General features: G+C 38.0%; 1 pseudogene; it reads right to left on the bottom strand.

Moving 5' to 3' along the window:
• Nucleotides 1–4,001, bottom strand: part of LOC102873721 — an 11,605-nt pseudogene extending 7,604 nt beyond the window's left edge.
• Nucleotides 4,002–7,937: the final 3,936 nt, after the last annotated feature.

Raw genomic sequence — 7,937 nt, 5'->3', positions numbered from 1 at the left:
TCTCTGTAAATGTTCATTAAAATTATTAAAATAAAATAAAAAATTAAAAAATATTATATTTTAAAATTAGTTCTATGAGACATAAAATAACAATGACCTTCCACTTACCATTGTTGTTGTTGGCAGGTGCTGTCAAGTTGAATAGAACTCATAGTGACCCTGTGAATTGCCAACCTGGACCCTGCCCTATCCTGTGTCATCCTCATTTGTGACACATGAGAGTCCCATTGTTCAAGTCACCATGTCAAACCATCTTGTTGAGAGTCTTCTCCTTCACTGACCCTCCGTCTGTCCAAGATGATGTCCCTTTCCAAGAAAAAGCCTCACCTAATTACATGTACACAGTAAGAAAGACAAAGTTTTGCCATCTTTACCTCAAAGGAACACTATGGTTTCACTTTTACTAACACATATCTGTCTGTTGTTCTTCGGCAGACTATGTACAGGACATTCAGAACTCTTTTCCAGCACCACAATTCAAAGGCTTCAATTCTTCTTCTGTCATCCTTATTTACTGATCTTTGATGGATACCAGGTGATTGAGAAAACCATGGCTTGAATCAGGTGCACCTTAATCTTCAAACTGACATTATTGGTCTTTATCATTTTGGAGAACTCTCTGAGAGCAGATTTGCCTAAGGTAATATGTGTCTTGATTTATTGACTACTGATAATGAGGGTGTTGATTCTTGATTGTTGATCCAAGCCCTTAGCAAGACGAAATCATTTATTTCAAGCATTCATATCACTTGAAATCATTGAAGCAAGCCTTTCATATCCCCCTCACTTTCAGCAAGCAACGTTGCATCATCTGCATAATGCCAACTGTTGGTGAGTTTGCCTCTAATCCTGATGCCACATTCTTCTTCACAGAGTCCAGCTTCCTGAATGATTTGCTCAGCATGCAGGTTGAATAAGTATGGAAAAAGAACAAACCCTGATGCACAATTTTCCTGATTTTAAACCATTGTTCAGTTTGGACAATAGCTTTTTGGTCTAGGTATAGATTTCACATTAGCACAATTAAGTGTTCTGAAATTCCCTTTCTTCTCAATGTTAGCCATTCTTTGTTAAGATCCAGACAGTCAAATGTCTTTGCATAGTCAATAAAACATAAATAGACATTCTTCTGGTATTCTTTGCTTTCAACCAGGATCCATCTGGCATCAGCAATGCTATCCCTGGTAATACGGCCTCTTCTAAAGCCAGCTTGAACTTCTAGAAGTTCCCTGTCAATGTACTTTTCTAGCCATTTATGAACGATCTTCAACAACATTTTGCTTGCATGAGATATTAATTATATTATTTGACAATTTCCATATTCTGTTGGGAATTCTTGGGAATGAGAACAAATATGGATCTCTTCTGGTCAGTTGTCTAGGTAGTTGTTCTCCAAATTTCCTGGCATGAACTGGTGAATACATTCATGGCTGCATCTGTAAGAGGAAATATGCTCATTGGTATTCCATCAATTCATGAGCCTTCTTTTTTGCTAATGCCTCAGTACAACTTAAACTAGTTGGCATAAAAGGTGTTTTATCAAAAACTTTGCTAAGGTTTGCTACATGGATTCATTTGTGTTCTCTCTTGAAGTCAGTAATGATTAAAAATATTTTGGAAGTACTGATATGCAGCAGAGAGCTGGACAGAGACTAGGGAGGATAGAAGGAGAATTTATGCCTTTGAGCTATGGTATTGGAGAAGAATATTGAATATACCATGGACTGCTAAGAGAACAGGTTCATCCTAAGAGGGTGAAGCCAGGCTGCTCCTTGGAGGCAAAGATTCTGAAGCTTCATCTGACATACTTTGGAAGTGTTACAAGGAGGGACCAGTCCTTGGAGAAGGATGCCATGCATGGAGGGACAGCACAGGAGAGGAAGACCCTTGATAAGATGCATTGATTCAGTGACTGGGGAAATGGGGGTAGATGTGTTGGAGGCAATAAGATTGGCACAGGATAGTGCAGGGTTCAGGGCTATTGTACACAGGGTCTCTATTAGTTGCAGGTGACTCGACAGCACACAACAACAATAACAACAAAGACTGGAGCCTTCAATATGGATTGAGGCTCAATGTCAAGAAGACTACTGGACCAATTGGCAGCATTAGAATGGATGGTGAAGTGATTGAGATTGTTCACAGCTTTAGTCTGCTTGGCTCCACAATCAACACTCTTGTCACCAGAAGCCAGGAACTTAAAAGATGTATTGCGATGGGAAAGTCTGCTGTTAGGGACCTCTCTAAAGTATTGAAGAGCAACAGGGTCTCTCTGGAGACTAAGGTGTGTCTGATAAAGGCCATGGTCTTTGCAATCACTTGTTATGCATCAGAGAGTTGGACAATGACTAGGGAGGATAGAAGGAGAATTGATGCCTTTGAACTTTGGTGCTGGAGAAGAGGATTGAGGGTACCATGGACTGCTAAGAAAACAAACAGATTCATCCTGGAGAGGGTTAAACCAGACTGCTCCTTGGAGGCAAGGATTCTGAGGCTTCGTGTGACATATTTTGGTCATGTTGTAAGGAGAGACTGGTCCTCGGAGAAGGACATCATGCTTGAGAGGGTGGAGGAACGGCGTAGGAGGGGAAGGCCCTCTATGAGGTGGATTGATTCGGTGACTGGGGTAATCAGGATGAGTGTGTTGGAGACAATGAGATTGGCACAGGACAAAACAGAGTTTAGGGCTGTTGTACATAGACTCACTATGAGTGGCAAGCGACTCGATGGCACATAACAACAACAACAATCCCCCAAAAAGTTAAAATGGTACTTATTATCATTTTAATGTAATGCAGATCTAAGAATATAAAATGTAAAATGTAGAATTTCATCAAGTTTCTTTAAAATTATATGGAAAGGACATTTGTGTATTTTAAGAGCTAAGAAAGAACACCACCTAGTCAAACACTATAGGTGCTGTAGATGCTCCTGAGTATAACACTAAAGATTCTGACTATGAGTTCTCCCCACTTGCAGTTTCAGATTCATTAACAACTATAAAACAATATCATAGTTTCCATCAAAGTACTAAAAACAGTTTCTTCTCATTACTCAAATATAAACTAGCAGAAAAACTACATGAAAAGGCACTAGCTTAAGCCAGATTGGTTTAAAACAACCAGGTCCTTTTTGAGAGGGGATCAAAATCCACTGCTGTCAAGTGAATTCCAACTGTTGACAACCCTTCAATGATACTGGTGGCTTTATGTACTTATGGGAAAAGATTGCCTATGTTTTGTCTGAAGCGTGTGCATGTGAAGAATTTTTTTTATATTTAATAAAATATACCATGATAGTTTAACAGATCAGCTTATTTATTCTAATTTTTAAAAGTATTTTAATTAGTGATTTAGATTTCTGAATTTAAGTTGAAATTATTCTACGTTAATGTACAGTATTAAGTTTTACCACATAAATGTATTTTTATGACAACTAGAAGCACCTGAGTTTATGGGAAGCTTTGACAGTCAGTTAATTAGATTCTCTTAAAATAGTTAAAAATATACTAAATATGGTTTCAAATTTTTAAAGGTGTTTTTAAGTATTTAGTTGCCAACATATTTAAGTGATGCCAAATATTACTAATAAACTCCTTCACAGTAAGTGTTAAAATTCAATAGACTTATAAAATATAATGACTTTTAGATGAAACTGAAACTCTAAGAGAATTTTCTGTTTGCAATTTTATTACATTAAATGTTAATTTCTAAGTCCCAAGTAAACTTTTGAATAGTGGTGGGTGGGTTATTTTGTTGTTTTTTTTTCCTTACATGCAAATCTTATCTTCAAAACACCAAAATGTTCATAATTACCACCATTGAGCAAACTCTTCTCATCACTAAGGATGACCTAGGCTTGCAGTATTTCTCCCTTACTAACGGATGGAGCAGGATAGGGCAGGGTTCAGGTCTGCTATTCATCGGGTTGCTTATAAATCATACTCAAATCAACAGGACCTGAAAACAACAGTTTCTCAGACACTAACGGTTTCTGGCCATGTTGTCGTTGTGTTTTTATGGGGCATTGATTCTCCTGCAACTCATAGTGACCCTATGTTCAACAGCTCTGAAACCTGACCTATCCTGAGCCAGTCTTACTGACTCCAATACACCTATCCCCAGTTACTGTATCAATCCATCTTATCTGGAATCTTCTTCTCCTTCACTTTCCCTTCTGAGAGTGATATCCTTCTCCAAGGACTGGTTCCTCCTGGCCATTGTGACCAAATTATGTGCGACTGAGCTTCAAAATCCTAGCCTCCAAGGAGAAACTTGGTTTCACCCTCTCCAAGACAGACTTATTTGTTTTCTTGGTGGTTGGTTCATGGTATGTTCAAGACTCTTCTCCAACACCACAACTCAAGAGCATCAATCTTCTTGCCATCTTTAGTCACTGCCCTTAGGAAATTGGTGTGGTTTATTTTTAATTTTATTATTTTTGTGTGTGTACCATCATATCATATCTCACTGGTACAGGAGGAGATTGCCCCTCTTTCTCCAGCACAGCATTTGGTGGATTCCAACTGCACACCTCTGGGATTGCAGTGCAGCTTCTTGCCACTATGCCACCAGAGCTTCTTGCCCTTAGGAAATTGTACAGCTAATACAGAGACAGAATCTCTTACAGTTCAAATCCACTAGCCACTCTGTGAGAAAAAGATGGCAATGAACTTCAGTGCAATTTATAGCCTTCAAACATCCCCAAAAGGGTCAACTATGAATATGTTCCTACTTGATGGCAATAAGTTAAAGGTCTCTAGAATAAGTTATCTGATGAATATGCAGAGTTTTAGAACTGGAACATACTCATAGAGGTTATCTGATCTAAGTCATAGCTGAAGAAAGAAACTGAGACTCAAGGTGGTTGACATGGCCAGCATAACCAGTAAATCAGTAACAGAGCCTTGATTAAATCCAGGTCTCTTGATTCTCAACTCCTGTGTTCTTTCCCATATCAACAAATATATATTAAGTGCTTAACTATGAACTCTTTGCTTTCTGCCAATATCCATCTGACATTGGTGATAATGTCTCCAGTGCCACAATCTCTTCTAAAGCCAGCTTTTGTTTCTGGTAGTTCTCTGTCAATGTACTGTCCTACTCATTTCTGGATAATCTATATCAGGATTTTGCTAGTGTGCGATATTAGTGATGTTGTTTAATAATTTCCACATTCTGTCAGGTCAACTTTTTTTAGAATTGGGAATAAATATGGATCTCTTTGAGTCAGATGGTCAGGCAATTGTCCTTCAGATTTCTTTGCACAATCAGGTGAGCACATCTAGGGCAGCATCTGTTGAAATATGTCAGTTGGGATTACATCAATTCCAGGGGCTTTATTTATTTTTTTTTTTTGCCAAGTCCTTCAAAGCAGCCTGAATGTCCTCCTTCATCACCATTGCCTCTTGAGCATATGTTGCTTCTTGAAATTCTTCTGTGTTAGCCAATTCTTTTTGGTACAGTGACTCCTGTACCAAAGAAGTTCAAAGGAGTACTGTATACTCCTTCCATCTTCTTTTAATGCTTCCTGAATCATTCAATATTCGTCCCATAGCATCTTTAAGCATTACAACTCATGGCTTGAATGCTTTAGTTCCTTTAGCTTAATAAATTCCAAAAAGTTTAGCACTTTTGATTTTCTGACTCCAGCTACTTGCACATTTCATTATAATGCCTTGCTTTGTCTTCATGAGCTGCCCTTTGAAATCTATTCAGCTCCTTAACGTCTTGATTTCTTCCCTGTGCTTTGGCTTTTTGGTGCTTTAGTGCTATATTCAGTCTCTTCAGATATCCATTTTGGTCTTTTCTTCTTCCTCCTCCATTGTAATGACCTTTAGCATTCTTCATAAATGATGTTCTTGATATCTTCACATAGCTCATCTGGTCTTTGATCATTAGTGTTCAAGGCCACAAACCTGTTCCTGGGTTGGTTTTTAAATTCATGAGGGATACCAAAGAGACCATAACTGCCAACCAAGCACACCCATGTTTATCGCAGCTTTGTTCACAAGAGCAAAGTGTTGGAAACAACCTAAGTGCCCATCAACAAACGAATGGATAGAGAAGCTGTGGTATACTCACACAATGGAATACTACACTGCATTGAAAAACAAGGAACTCATGCAATATTATTCAGAATGGGTGACCCTGGAGAACATTATGCTGAGTGAAGTATCTAAGTAATAAAAGAACAAATACTGCATGGTGCCACTGTTGTAAAACAGGACTGACATCGGGGTTAGGGGGAGTCTGAGAAAGATGGGATAAATAATGTATACTGCATCGAAACAGATGATGGAGAAAACTGTTTAAAAGGGATATGTGATTAGTTATTATTATCATGACAGAAGTCCAGAAAGAAGGCTGCATAGTGTAGTGGACCTGTGGGGAGGTAAAACAATAAAAGAATTTTTCTTTTACTTTTCAAAGAGGGGAGTCTACTGGGGGATGGAGGGGTGAGAAGGAAGAAAAGTACAATAATGAATGAATGGAAATCCAAAGTCTCTGTAAATTTTCATTAGAATTAATAATAATAATAATGTGCTCGCTTCGGCAGCATATATAATAAAATTGGAACGATACAGAGAAGATCAGCAAGAAGTGTTCCATATAAAAAAGAATTAATAATAATAATAAAATTTTAAAAATCCAGGGGGAAACACTCAAGAGCAAATTTTTATCCCTGTGGATATGATTTGAACTTCTTTAGCTTTAATTTGATGGTTTGTTCCACAATCAACACTTGGACTAGTTTTCACTGCTGATGTTGAACTTCTCCAATGATTTATTCCATAGATGTAATCGATCTGATTCTTGTGTATATATCAGGTGAAATCCATGTATATAGCCTGTGTTTATATTTCTTATAAAAGATATTCACAATGAACAAATAATTGATTATGCAAAATTCTATCATTCTACCTCCAGCCTCAGTTCTGTCACCAAGTCTATGTTTTCTGACTACTGATCCTTCTTCCTGGTACCCAACTTTCAAATTCCAATCACCCATTATTATTAATGCGTCTTGTTTACATATTCGATCAATATATGACTTTAACAGTTGGTATAAATCATCTAATCCTTCTTCAAGGACTGGAGCAAGATGTAATGCTCCAAGGACTGGAACTTGGCAGAAAGCGGAGTACCAGAGGAATGTCTATTTCTGTTTCATTGACTATGCAAAAGCATTTGACTGTGTGGATTGCAACAAACTGTAGCTAGCCTTGAAAAAAATGGGAATTCCAGAACACTTGACTGTGCTTATGTGAAACCTATATTTGGACATGGAAGTAGTCCTCAGAACAGAGCAAGGAATCACTGCAGACATCATGCACATAATTAGCAGAACAAAAAGATTTTTGTGACACTTCAGAGCTGTGAAGCAGAGTACAGAGACTTCAGGGTGAAAATCAGAGGGAGGCTACCTCTGAACTCACCTGAAGAGAAGCTATCCTGATTGAAGAATTCCAGGTTTCTGGCCTTAATTGTGACCTGTTATCTGTCCAGTGAACTTTATAATAGGGAGTAGTGTCTGTACATTTCTGTGACTATTGCAACTGATTTACTAACCTAGTAGCAGTTTCTTGAAAGTCAAGGGCAGGACAGTTGGTACTAGAATTAATAGAAGAAGATGTACAAGGATTGAGGCATGCCTGACCTCACAGGAATTGTGCTTCTGATGCTGTTGATGAGTTTCTTCCACCTATGGATTATGCAGAGGTCAGACACTGCCACCCCCACACAAGCCACACTGTTTTTACAGATGGATTGAAATAGTTACATTCCAGATATAGCCGAATGTAATATCTACAGGATATGCATCAGCATATTGTTTTGCTGTTACTAAGATATATTAATTGTGTGTCTCTCATAATATCCTTATTATGGGAAATGAGTAAAACTACAGTATTTTAAAAAACCAACCAATCAACTCAT

This window comes from Elephantulus edwardii, unplaced genomic scaffold (assembly GCF_000299155.1).
Source record: "Elephantulus edwardii isolate Elephantulus edwardi_28Jun2011 unplaced genomic scaffold, EleEdw1.0 scaffold00021, whole genome shotgun sequence".
Taxonomy (NCBI): domain Eukaryota; kingdom Metazoa; phylum Chordata; class Mammalia; order Macroscelidea; family Macroscelididae; genus Elephantulus; species Elephantulus edwardii.
The sequence above is the reverse complement of the archived record's forward strand: the minus strand, read 5'-3'. Positions and strand labels throughout refer to the sequence as shown.